This window comes from Haliotis cracherodii, unplaced genomic scaffold (assembly GCF_022045235.1).
Source record: "Haliotis cracherodii isolate W230 unplaced genomic scaffold, xgHalCrac1.p SCAF_18, whole genome shotgun sequence".
Taxonomy (NCBI): Eukaryota; Metazoa; Mollusca; class Gastropoda; order Lepetellida; family Haliotidae; genus Haliotis; species Haliotis cracherodii.
In genome coordinates this window covers 16,344,337-16,358,741 of record NW_027266273.1, presented here as the reverse complement: position 1 = coordinate 16,358,741, position 14,405 = coordinate 16,344,337, and positions in this window count along the sequence as shown.

Sequence of the window (14,405 nt, the reverse complement as noted above, 5' to 3'; positions counted from 1 at the left end):
AATTTCCAACTTTTTATGTGCCCCAAATCATCCATGTCCATTTGAAGAAGGTGGTTGCTTGTCCTGTTTCAGACAATTTCTGGAGAGGAATGATTGGTAATTAGCACGCTGTACTTTCTTTCTCAGAACATTCTGGCATGGAGGCAGTTTCCCTGGATCTGATGTACCTGATCCAAACACGATTGTCCGCAGTGTATTTACACTGTATGTCAAAACCGGATTCAGATGTTTGGTTCTGGAATTGAAGCTGTGGAAGATGCAAGTTTCTGTTTCACACGATTTCAATAGATCGTCAGTTACTTCTGAGCTTTTTCCAAGTGAAGCCATTGCATTGGAGAAGATTGCATCATTTTAAAGAAGCCAGAGTATGCCCAATTTTCCTCGTCCCTTGAAGGCACTAGTACTTTCGCAACCAGTGAAAGGATGAGCTCCTATAAGACCTTCACATGCATCTCCTCCATGAGTCCTTCCAATTCTTTTAAGATCCAGATAACCTGATTTGAATCCAGAACCAGTGGAGAAAAGGCACTTCTTTTTTATCCATTCCAGTCCACACGCAGCTTTTGCTAACACCATGACATCTGTGTCCGGTGAGTGAATGATAACAACCACAGGTTCGGGAGTTTGATGTGATGCATAGTGTGCGTGAAGAATAAGCCTCTGATCAGCTTCTTCATCCTGTATATCAACTCTTGAATTTCTTGGCATTCCATCCGTCCAGAGGACACACTGTCGGCATAACATGTATTTGCTGTTGTTGCAAACAGGGTATGATCGCCAATTATGGATGCATACTAAACTGTGTCAAAGACTCGTAGAGCTTTTTTAAGCTGAGTATCTACCTTCTGATCCCGGCTGTTTAATGTAGTTGCAAAGCTTCCTCCTGCAGACAGCAAGCGAGAATCATGTTCAGCATTCTTAATTGACATTTCTGGATATGTATCTGCTACCCAATGCACAGATGCAGTACTGCTTGTTGAAACATGTCTCAGGATCATTTTCATTACAGCTTCAGCCAGGTCACCCAATGTGGCAATCTTAGCAAGTTTCAATTGCTGAATCTGTGCCATAGCATCTACAATGATGGCTTGGTGTGTCCTTCGGCAGGGAGTCTCTTCTTGTTGAGTTATCTTTTCTAATTCGTGCATGAGTACAGACTTTGATGTCTTAGCCAATTTTCCTTCAGCAGTTGCTTTCAAATGGATTGTTCCATATTGTGATTGTGTTCATGATGTGCTCCTTTTTCTCATCATCTTCTCTGACCCGTATCTTGCCTGCATTATCAGCAATGGGTAGAATAGGTCTTCAGCAACCCATGCTTGTCGTAAAAGGCGACTAACGGGATCGGGTGGTCAGGCTCGCTGACTTGGTTGATGCATGTCATTGATCCCAATTGCGGCGATCGATGTTCATGATGTAAATCACTGGATTGTCTGGTCAAGACTCGATTATTTTACAGACCGCCGTCATATAGCTGGAATATTGCTGAGTGTGGCGTGAACAACAAACCAACCAACAGAACATGACACAATAGAGGCGGTGTCGGACATCTCTTTTATTTCTACGCCAGGTGGGTAAATCGATGGAAGGAAATTGGCTATGTCTGGCAATTAATGAAGTGCGGCGTTAAACAACAAACAAACAATCAATATTTGATAGTGATTCATAAACACATGTTGATGATAAAATCTGAATCGTACAATGGAGTTCTTATCAGACATGTCATGATTATTGAAAAGGTTTCGTTGCTTTTATTTAATGCCCCGTGTCGGGTCGGGTGGGTTTTGGCTGTTGTTGGTTTTGTTACTCTTGATAGTTTGGATCATGGTTGTAGGAAAACATACAATAGCAAGGAAAACACAACCACGAGTCTACAATGTACAATGTAGCTGTGAAGAAACAGACATCGGAGAAACATCAATTCCACTTAACACACCCGCATCAAAGAACACCAAAAAATCAACTGATAACCAATACTCCAGGTCCAGCCACCAGATCCAGTGGGCCAGCCCATCGCCCAACCTCAAAACCACAACAGAAGTTGAACTCCATAACACACATCTGTCGCCATTGATACTGCAGCTGTTAAAGTGTCACTTAACGATACCTGCTACATCTACCGGTGACCTATATGTTTAAATTGTTGCCTAGTAATATCGTCTTGGAAAGTTTTGCTGTCAGTGATCTCTGTCAGTGACCTCAATTGTCTATATCGGGTTCATCTAAATTACCATCTTGATAATAAATCAATAGTGGAAAAGTTTCACTTGGCAGCGGAAAACTGCCTCACTTCTGTAATTTTCCTTGACCGAATATGCCAATAACTAACGAATTCTGATATTCCCAAAGCGAATGAAACATGATATATTTAGGTGACACACATACATGTAGCGCCACTTTGAACAATATTTAGTTACATTCCGAATTATCTAGATAATAAAGTTGGATCGTACAACTGCTGCAAGTCACATCGTGTCACAAGATAATTTGATGAGTTATGGGGTTTTGACTATGACGTCGGGGCTTTGCAGTGGGACTGAGTATTAGGCTACATATTAATCGGTGTCAGAACAAAAAGACTGGCGTGTATAAATTCACATAATTACACAATTTTTTATACGGCAAATAATTCTGTTTGGACACTAGCCACGTCGTCTAGTGGCTAGAGCATTTGTCTGGAGAGCGGAACGTTGGTGGTTCGATCACCGGTGGTTCGATCACCGGCCATGTAATACTATATGTCGGATGTTAGCAGTTGTGTAAATATAGAAATAAAGGAGAACCACTGACGTCACTTCACAATGTGAATGAGTGAATGTTGTTTATCGATACCGGCAGATATATTCAGTTATGTCCAGGTATTATCAGCAAGGCCCCATGCCGTCGGGTTATGTTGACAGGCAATCAACTCACGATCCATGACAATCGAATACTTGATCTTCGCCTTTAAAAAAAATAAATAAACTGAGGTGAGTGAGTGAGTGAGTTAACGTCACATCGGCTATATTTCAGCCATATCGTCACGAGAACATTAATAATACTTAGTTTTAAACGAATACAAAAACACTCTCATCGACGGACATGCACAGTATAATAACTAGTATATCACAGTTTATAAGTAAAACTAGTTAGAACAATTAAAAGAATAGCATAATATCCAACATTATAAAAACGGGGTATTGATCCCCAGCAACAAAAGTTAGGCCACTTTACTGCAGACTTCAATGCTTCTGCTGTCTGCACTGGTCCCCAGCAGGATTTACACCATCCCTTCAGCTGCTGGCGATGGTACACAATTAAGCCATAATTAAAAAGAAACAAATATACAACGTTTAAAAACTGTGGTTGGAATAAACATACTTTCTGGATATGGTCTTACATATCCTCTCAGGGGGACAATAATTTTACACTTCCTCAACCCCCTTTGAGGATACAGCCACTGACCATCTAAGTTACAGATTAAACACGATATTATAAAAATCAGATATCTACACAATCAAAATTTATCAATAAGTTTTATTTCTTTTAAATAAACAGAGGGGACAAAATCAATCACAGTAGTTTTTTAAAAAGATACACATTGAGTATCAATGATACTTGCTAATCACCGAAATATGATGCGTATCTCATTCCATCGGAAAAAATATAATATTTCCTTCTACCTAATTCGTGCATAGTTTCAAGGTATCAGATTTCGGTTATTAAACTTATTAACCATATAGATAAAACACACTTACTGTTTATTTACGCTTACTTATTGCTGTTCGTTCATACACCTTTATTTCAAGTTAGAGGCCACAGGCCCATAGAACATAACATTGCAGGACAACAATTCTTGATCAAGTGACTTTTCATTGCATTAAATATGAATTTTGTACACTAGTAGGTTTATGATTTGAAGGCATCAAGCAAACAAAGGATTCGAGTGACGGATTTACAAAGTATTTAGGATCAATGTATCGATTTCTTAAATCATTAAAAGTTGGGCATATTATATATAAAAAATGACATATTCAATTTCCACTAGAATATTAAATCGAAGACAATATCTACACAAGTGGCATTCTGGATCGATGCCATTGCGTCTGCCTATCAACTGATGACAGTCACATCTAAATCTTGACAGCGTTTGTTTCAATAGTGTTGTGCCGACTTGTGTAAGATATACTTCGGTCTGTAAAACTGACTTATCGGTTGAATATGCCATTAGCTTTGGATTTGACGATATTGATAAATGCCATCGTTTGATGTTGTAATCCAATACACGTTGTTTAAACTGAGATGAAAAGATAATATTTTTCAACATCTTGCATAATCCAGGGGTAGCCAAGGCCAAACTGGAATAAGATATGTTTTATTTTAATTGCCCAGGATGTTCTGATTACGCAAGCCAGTCCATACAGCACCAGATACGTTTGCTTCGGTAGTCGGTCATTATTTATAATGACCAGTTCAGCCAAATAGTTTACACATTTTGTGACATAGGTGAGAAATAATAAGGATCGATCCCTTTCTCCAAGAACAGCATCATTACAAGCGGTAAGAGGCAGATACAGAATTATTTTTCATATACTTAGATTGAACTCTCTCAATTTGATCCACGACTCGTATCCCCCTTGTTCAGAGCTATATGTTAGGATGGGCAGAACTACGCTATCGCAAATCCTTAGTGCAGTCGTAAATGGTAAGCAAGCCACCACACATAGAGTGCAATCTATATATGAGTTAGCATACTTTCTCCGCCTGCTTTGCCAACACCTGTCACGATCTGGTCCAGGCTAGTTTAGATTTAAAATAAAGACCAAGATATTTATAAAATGAGATCTGAGAGCCCCAGTAAAACCCCTTTTGATACTGCCGTGAATATGCACCATTTCGGAATACAACAATCTTTGATTTCTGTATATTTAGTTTCATACCCCATTTTGAACAGTTGCTAACGCAATTTATTTGTTCTTGGGGTTTGCCTGAGGAATCTGCAGAATTAGTGACATCATCAGCAAAGAGTAGTGAACATATAATTATTATCATCTTCTTATATGAAAATGCCTCTACAGTTTGAAGTAGTCATCTCAGTAATTTGTTTGTTTGTTGTTTAACGCCGCACTCAGCAATATTCCAGCTATATCACGGCGGTCTGTAAATAATCGAGTCTGGACATACAATCAAGAGATTAATATCATGAGCATCAATCCACGCAATTGGGATCTATGACACGCATTAACCAAGTCAGCGAGCCTGACCACCCGATCCCGTTGGTCGCCTTGGGATACGATGACATGCATCAACCAAGTCAGCGAGCCTGACCACCCGACCCCGTTAGTCACGGTGGGTTAGTTGGCTGGTTTGTTGTTTAACGCCGCACTCAGCAATATTCCAGCTATATGACGGCGGTCTGTTAATAATCGAGTCTGGACCAAACAATCCAGTGATTGATATCATGAGCATCGATCCACGCAATTGGGATCGATGACATGTATCAACCAAGTCAGCGAGCCTGATCACCCGATCCCGTTAGTCGCCTTTTACGACAAGCATAGTCACCTTTTACGGCAAGCATGGGTTGCTGCACACCTATTCTACCCCGGAATCTTCACGGGTCTTGGGATACGATGACATGCATCAACCAAGTCAGCGAGCATGACCGACCGATCCCGTTAGTCGCCTCTTACGGCATGCATATAGTCACCTTTTACGGCAAGCACGTCATCTCAGTAACCAGTTCGTTGATGTTTCGTGAAAATAACATCATGTAAATAAAACCAGTTCGTTGATGTATAGTGACAATACCAGTGCGCTGACCAACCCAGCACTGTAAAAAGTCTGTGAGACCTTGATCTGTCCGTACACAGTCTGCAGTTTTTAATACTTGTTGCTATCACTCGATATTGTCAATACTTCAAAGAATGTTTATTTTGGTAGAAGTAAACTGATTCTTGATATGACTCGTTTTAAGGTATTTCTACATGGAGCAATGTTAGGTTTGATAGATATGTATGCGAACTTAAAATGTTTGTTTTGTTTGTTTGTTGTTTAACGCCGCACTCAGCAATATTCCAGCTATATGACGGCGGTCTGTAAAATAATCGTTTCTGGACCAGACAATCCAGTGATTAATATCATGAGCATCGATCCAAGCAATTGGGATACGATGACATGCATCAACCAAGTCAGCGAGCCTGACCACCCGATCCCGTTAGTCGCCATTTACGACAAGCATAGTCACCTTTTACGGCAAGCATGGGTTTCTGAAGACCTATTCTACCCCGGAAACTTAAAATGACTCTTTGGGAAGTTTCTAGTACACTCATAAAAATCATTGTATTTTGCCACACGAACATACCAATTGCTGTTAATTAATGGCTAAAATGAAACCACGCGCAATGTCGCAAGGATTCGTCGGCTCGGAGTCAGTATTTTTGTTTTCACAAACACCCGACATTTTTCTTCGTGAAAAACACTGATGAATTGGCAGTTTCGTCGTGTTTCGTTCGAATAATGACACCAGTTTTTGAGAAAAAAAATAACTGTTACGCCATGGCCAATAGAAATGGTCATCATCAATTAATCGCATAAATGCACTGAAGGGTTATTTCATGAACAATATGAAGAATGGAATATTACAAATAGGCATCAAACATCGTGAAGCAAGAGTAATAGGTTTGAATGTGCTGGGGGAAATTATTCTCCAACGCCCATGCCTAGGGGTAATATTTGAGAATAGTTACTCAGAAGTAACACGTTGATGCTTGGTGACGGGTAACAGTCGCTAAAGCGTTCTGGCAGAAATAGTGAAGTGCGTAGTTCTGGAACTTACAAAGACATGTGGCGCCTTTGGTCAGACTGACCGTCGGCAGATTCTAACCAGCATTCAGTATTGATTCGTTGAGATGTAACCTACAAGTTGAAGACTGACTTGCTTATTTGATGCTACCACTTGAACGATTACTTTCGTCAGATTAATGTTGACATGTTTTACCTTCAACAACGCCCACCTTTAAGGTTAAATGGTCAAATAGTCAGCGTTTCGTGTTAAATTCTGCTTTAAAATATAAATCGTCGATTTCCCAGTTATCAGCTCTATGGGTAACGAAATCTCAAAGTGGTGCCAGTCATAGTGAAAAAATATTCATATAGTATGAACGGACAATAATTAGGTATACACTGTGTCTGAATGTCGACATCAGAACGTGCATATCCTATAACGTTTACCGAGGCAGTCAAGCCCAAATCATACTTTCTCCAAATTCTTTCATTTCTCAATGGGGTATCTTCTCCCACTTGCGAACTATGCCACAAAATATCCAATATATATTATCCACATTGAAAGACAACATGGCCACTGGTTGTAAAAAAAGACATAAATTTGCGTAAAGGTATGTAAGTTGATATGTCTGGACAAAAGTCGTGTCTCTATTGCACTCATTTTACGCAATAATAAAACGTTGTAAAATCCGATTGAACTGAGGACAAGGTCTGACAAAAGTATGCCCTTGTGTTCTTGTAGCTTCGACAGCGTATCAATCACTCGTACACATGGCCAAACTGCAATTATTTAAAAACAGACGGGATTGTGCTGTGTCGTAATGCACCACTCTCTAACTCACACGAATCCTTGTATTCCCAAAAGACAGAGCCAAATTGACAATGCTTGGGATCATATCTTTTCAAGAAAAGGAGAAGATGAACAAATAGGTGCATCACTTATACTGTCCTGTAACCAATGATAGAATCTCAAACAATGCGACAGGCCATTTGAAAGAGTTTCAAACAGTCCGTCTGCATAGGGTATGTTTTAACAATATTCCATGTTGGTTGGTTAGTTGGTTTGTTGTTTAACGCCGCACTCAGCAATATTATCCAGCTATATGACGGCGGTCTGTAAATAAACGAGTTTGGACCAGACAATCCAGTGATTAATATCATGAGCATCGATCCACGCAATTGGGATTGATGACATGCATCAACCAAGTTAGCGAGCCTGACCGCCCGATCCCGTTTGTCGCCTTTTACGGCAAGCATGGGTTGCTGAAGACCCGTTCTACCCCGGAATCTTCACGGATCTTATTTCATGTCTAGGTCTGATGCCTGTTTACTATTCCCCTCGGGACACCTCTCTTGGAATCGCTTTACCTCTTACTACCGATCTAATTATACTCGTCTACTGAGCTCTTGACGGAACTGTGGATCATCTTAGATTGGTACTGTGTATGACTTTGTCCAAAGAAGCCCTTCACAGACATATTACATGTAGAGGAAATCAATAGCTTATCACTTGAAAAGTAGATGTCAGGTGGAGAAAGATATCTGATAATGTATAGGGTTTTTTTAAATGTCAAGCATTAAAAGCAAAATGGTGAATCCATTTCTGTCTTCAGAATAATAGACGGAAAGTTTATGTAAGAAAATTAAAGGTGAAAGGTTTAAATTTCTCATTTGATTCTTTTTGGATTTGGACAAAAATGCATGTTAGTGACATGTTATCTATCATCATTCACCTTATTATTATTCATTATAGTATGTAAACATTCCAGGTTTAGCTGTCCGCAAATAAGATTGTGTGCCTCCGAGCCGACCAGTCCTTGTTTTATTCCTTAAATGCCGTACGCCAGGCAGGTTAACAACACGTTCCATCTTTTACGTCGTTTGGTATGACCTGACCCCGGTGTTCGAACAGCCGACAAAGACGTGATCATTGAGACGGTAGAAACCATTATGCAAATAAATGCCACGAAATGCCATAATGTGCTACGTTTACACAGGGTATACTGTGAATAGGCTACTTATATATCTCTTGCGTCAAGACCCGTGAAAATTCCAGGGTATTTTGGTTTGGTTTGATGTTTAACGCCGCACTCAGCAATATTCCAGCTATATGACGGCGGTCTGTAAATAATCGAGTCTGGACCAGACAATCCAGTAATTGACAATATGAGCATCGATCCACGCAATTGGTGATCGATGACATACATAGTCTTTTACGGCAAGCATGGGTTGCTGAAGACATATTCTACCCCGGAATCTTCACGGGTCGATTCCGGGGTAGAATAGTTCTTCATAAACCCTTGCTTGCCGTAAAAGGTGACTATGCTTGTCGTCAAAGGCGACTAACGGGATCGGGTGGTCAGGCTCGCTGACTTGGTTGATGCATGTCATCAATCCCAATTTCGTGGATCGTTGCTCATGATATCAGTCACAGGATTGTCTGGTCCAGACTCGTTTATTTACAGACCGCCGTCATATAGCTGGAACATTGCTGAGTGCGGCGTTAAACAACAAACCAACCAACTCTTATGTCAAACTGAATAAGTAGTTGTGGAACTTTTGAAGACATGAAGCATCGTGGGGACGTCATAGCGATTGTCGGCAGCTTATACCTGGTATTCAGTATTATTTCCAAAAGTTGTTTGTTTGTTTGTTTGTTTGTTTGTTTAACGCCGCACTCAGCAATATTCCAGCTACACGACGGTGGTCTGTAAATAATCTGGACTGGACCAAACAATCGAATGCTTGACATCATGAGCATCGATGTCATGCATCGACCGAGCCTGATAACCAAATCCCGTTAGTCGCCTCGATTTTGTGGACAAAGCAGAAATGACAAAATGGTCAAGTTCGGAAGCTCGTCAAATCGAACAAAATGATGATACAAGATGTTCTTTTTGTCTGTTTGTTGTACAAGATGAAATGGCAGAGACAACAACCAGCATAATGGATCATTCAAAAGTAATTATATAAAAACTACTGTTTTGGCACAGGTCGTGTTCGATTTCGAAACAACTCGATCAGTGCAGAAATAGATCAAAGGTGACATTATTACATCTGACTTGGAACAAAGTAATCTGGATGATAGTTGCAAGTGCCATTTATACAAGGTATATTTGGATGTCGAATTTACTGCCGGTGTATATGGATTCGTTTCGTCAGTTGCCTGCCAGTTTGCCCAAAGTAGTGTGCATGGAGTGGTTTGACCAGCAGAAATATATTCGAGTCTCGAGTCGCACAGAATCCAGTGACTGATGTTATGAGAAACTATCTACTCCGTGAAGGAACGATGGCACGCTTTCAACCAAGTCATCAAGACTGACCACCTGATCCATTATGTTGCCTCCTGTGATCAGTAGAGGTGCCTGGGGTCCAACTATAACCTGCAGTCACAACAGGTCCATGTGGACATGCCAAAGGTCACACAAGCAACCTAAATGTAATAATGTTATACCGAGAACATTTGTGAAATGACAGAAATATACTATCATATGGCCCGACAAAGCAGATGTTATGCTGAAAATATGCCACAAGCAGAGAACATTTTGATATAATAATAATACTTAGTCAAAAGTTTGACGTTTTTTTTCCAAAATCAGTGTCATCTTCGGGTATGGACAAAACATCCTTCGGCTATAACATTATGCTGTAGGCCTACAACGTGTAAGGGACGTTATTTAAAGTGTAATATACATTTGTTCTTTCAATATTGGAAATAGGAGTCATATATTCGACAAACTTGGCACTTAGCTGTCCGAATTTCGAAAACAATAGTTGCGTTAAGTAGAATAGCTAATTGCCCATGTAGAAGTGAACACTTTAGAAGCATTCTGAATTGTGGCAGACAGTTCAAGTTTTACGTCTTGCAGGGAGAGCCTCCCTGAGATGATCATTTGCATCTGCTGTTTCAATATTGTCATTTTACTCATAAATCGCGGCATTTCGCTGTCATTTCAGACTAAAGTAGTTCATTTAAATAGAATGGCTAATATCCAATGTACGAGTGATTAACTTGAAGAGTGTTCTTCCAGAAATTATTTCACTGGCACGTCTAGCACAATCGATTAAAATATGTGTTGTCGGCAAAAACGTATATTATAATGCAAATGCTTCAACGTGGCTATTTCTATGTGATAACCAACAGCACAGTCTATTTCTATGTGATAACCGACAGCGCAGGTGGCTCAGTATTTATTTTGATTCAGTGTGCAGGTAAACCTTGTGCAAACAGGTGATAATCGACAGCCAACAAAATCGAGCGAAAAACACAACGGCGACAACCGGAAGGTATAAATTGTTGTATTCACTTATATATTTAGGGTCTATAGGTCACAACAAACATTAATGACCAATTCCCCTTTGAATATATACCCTGCTGACAATTCGTCTCAGATCATTCCAGATCATTTAACATTTGTACAAGCGGTGGGAACGCCAATGGGGACTCGAGAACTTTCAAACAATTCATTTACATAACAGTTTGCATCAGTAAGCGATTAAAGTGAATCTTCACCTGAAATCCTTCACACAGGTCCGCCTTGAGACCTTTTACAAACAACGCGATCGTTGAAACCACCGCATCAAACAGCAGGCTACACTTTCGGGTATTGCTTTTTTTTTAAGGAGAAGGATTGTTTGTTTGTTGTTTAACGCCGCACTCAGCTATATGACGGCGGTCTGTAAATAATCGAGTCTGAACCAGACAATCCAGTGATTGACATCATGAGCATCGATCCGCGCAATTGGGATCGATGACATGCATTAACCAAGTCAGCGAGCCTGACTACCCTATCCCGTTTCCGAACAGTACATGAAGGTTTATTGGCAGATAGTGTTTGTTTTCAGGAGATTGTGCGAGGGGAAACATTGTTTGAAAAATATTCGTTGTTGGCGCTGGTTGGTTGGTTGTTTAACGCCGCACTCAGCAATATTCCAGCTGTAAATGACGGCGGTGTGTAAATAGTCGAGTCTGGACCAGACAATCCAGTAATTAATATCATGAGCATCGATCCACGCAATTGGGATCGATGACAACTTTTGTTAGATAAATAGTAAATAAAACCACCGAAATTCTTGATTGATACCTCTGTCGGGGATAGTCTCTATATCACTGACACGAGTCAAAGGATTCTAATGGTTATAGACGATCCGTCTTACAAGTACATACACAGTGAGAACTACGTTTGAAAAACCTCCCTGTGCAAGTGTATAAGTTCTAACTGGATCGGGTGGTGAGGCTCGCCACATGCGTGTGATCGATACGCATGATATTAATCACTGGATTGTTTGGTCCAAACTCGATTATTTACAAACCGCCGTTATATAGCTGGAATATTGCTGAGTGCGACGTAAAACAACAAACCAACCAACCTAGCGATGTGATCAAGTTATAATTAATCAATATAGATTTGATTTAACAACGGTTTTACAAATCTCTGTATGTATGCTGGGATATTGCTGGATGAAGCGTTACTAACAAACGCTTCCTTTTTATGAAAATAATCTGAGTGGCGGACTTAAAAAGCTTAGTATCTCCTACGTTTGACTTACTATCTCCTACGTAGGACTTAGTTTCTCCTACGTAGGACTTACTATCTCTTACGTAGGTCTCTTACGTAGGACTTAGTATGGCCTAAAATCACTATCTCCTACCTAGGAGATACTTAGACAAAAAACATTTTCACCGTGGCCCTACTACGCTTCCTTACAAAACAGCCTGAAGGTATGACGTCCAACACCATACGAGTCTCCCTTCTCATAATCAGTAGTTATAACACATTTTGACTTGTTTCACCGAGTCCAGTGATCTTATACTCTTTAGTGACTACATTTTAACGAATGCCCAGTGATGCTTGTTGAAGAAAACATTTGTTCTCGCTTTCCTAAAATACATGTTATGTCTAAACATCAAACATTTCAGCATATGCTGTGTTGCTTGACATAAAGGGAAAATCGTCAATTTTACGTAGGAGATAGTGGTTTTGAGCCATAGTAAGTCCTACGTCGGAGAAACTAAGTCCTACGTAGGAAATACTTAGACAAAAGATATTTTCACCGTGGCCCCACTACGCTTCCGTAGTTTTGACATTTTGAGCAAATGTTTTGGTACTTTTATATTTCATTACGTTACCTTTTTCCTTGAGAACTTGAATCATCCTTGGTGTGATGAGCATATCAAATTTTGTTAAGTGTCCATGGTTGGTACGTTGTTTAACGCCGCACTCAGTAATATTCCAGCTATATGACGGCGGTCTGTAAATAATCGAGTCTGAGTCTTCATCTGTATGAAGAATTCCGAGGCCAATCGACCCAGACTTGTCAAAAAGTGAATGTGGCAACATGTCAATTCACCATTAAGAATCACAATGATGTACATGTGAGCGTAAAGTTATTTCACTCGATAAATCAATCATTATAAGTAATTCTACCTTAATTAATCATTAGTATGGAAGCACATGAAACATTCTAAATCTTTGCTTGCATGAAATTTGGCATTGTGTCGTAATCTTCTGTAACCGGTACCGGCGTCGTAGATGCCACACTTCGACGGTATTCTCAGGATTAGTAGTGTCGGGAAATGACCGCAAGTGTCAGGACATTAGACTCTCTATAACAATGGCCACGGACTACAAATCCTACGGAACTATTCAGTGTCAACTTTCTGTACTATATTCTAATACACTGTACATAATCCCTTTGTCCTTACGAATCAATGTCCGCTCAACAAAACTGACATTTCGAGGTATATATGAGTGATCATCTATATGTTTAACCTTTAACCTCCTGGATTATTTTCACGCTTGCGCCTCTTACCCTGTCAGCTAGATCTATTTTAGCACAAGGCGCTGTAAAGAGGGTGGGTGATTTCAAAGAGTCGATGATTCGTTAACCATGAGACCAATAAATCAACATGCCTCATATTTATTCCTAATAGAAAATGAACATTTGAATAAATTATCCTCTTATTTTCAAACATATATAGGTTAAGACCAACGCGAACATTAAATTTGTAAATTTGATTGAACGTACCCGAATTACGTTATTGAAGGTGGAATGCGTTTAAATCGTTTTATTTGTGAAAAATTTCAATAGTCATATCTCCAAAATGTAAATTCGCATTTTTAATTCATTTTCAAATTATGCACCATTTTAGTAAATTTATTATGCAAACGTTAGACAGAATAAACATTTCATTTGCGAGGTCATCATGTCATATGCAGACATTGGAACATTAGGGTCAACCTAACGTGTCCTGTTATAAAATTTTCTGGACACAATAGACGAATTTTAAACATTCATCAGTCCTTCTTTCAAGTGATTTGGCTGAATATTTTCGCCATACAAAGGTACAAATCCCGTGTCTTTAATGATAGTAGTAGAAGGAACATCAAACAAGGCGCACTTCTATGGGGCTCAGTGTAACATATATATATATATATATATATATATATATATATATATATTTATATATATATATATAGTTGATCTACTAAATCGAAAAGTGTTTCATTTGTCATCATTTTCCGTTGAACATGGCGAGATCGATGATGTCATAGTTAGGGATCGTCTCTGATAATCGTTCGTTTCAAAGCAATATAATTAAATTTGGATATATTTCGCCTGTCACACCGAGAATAAAT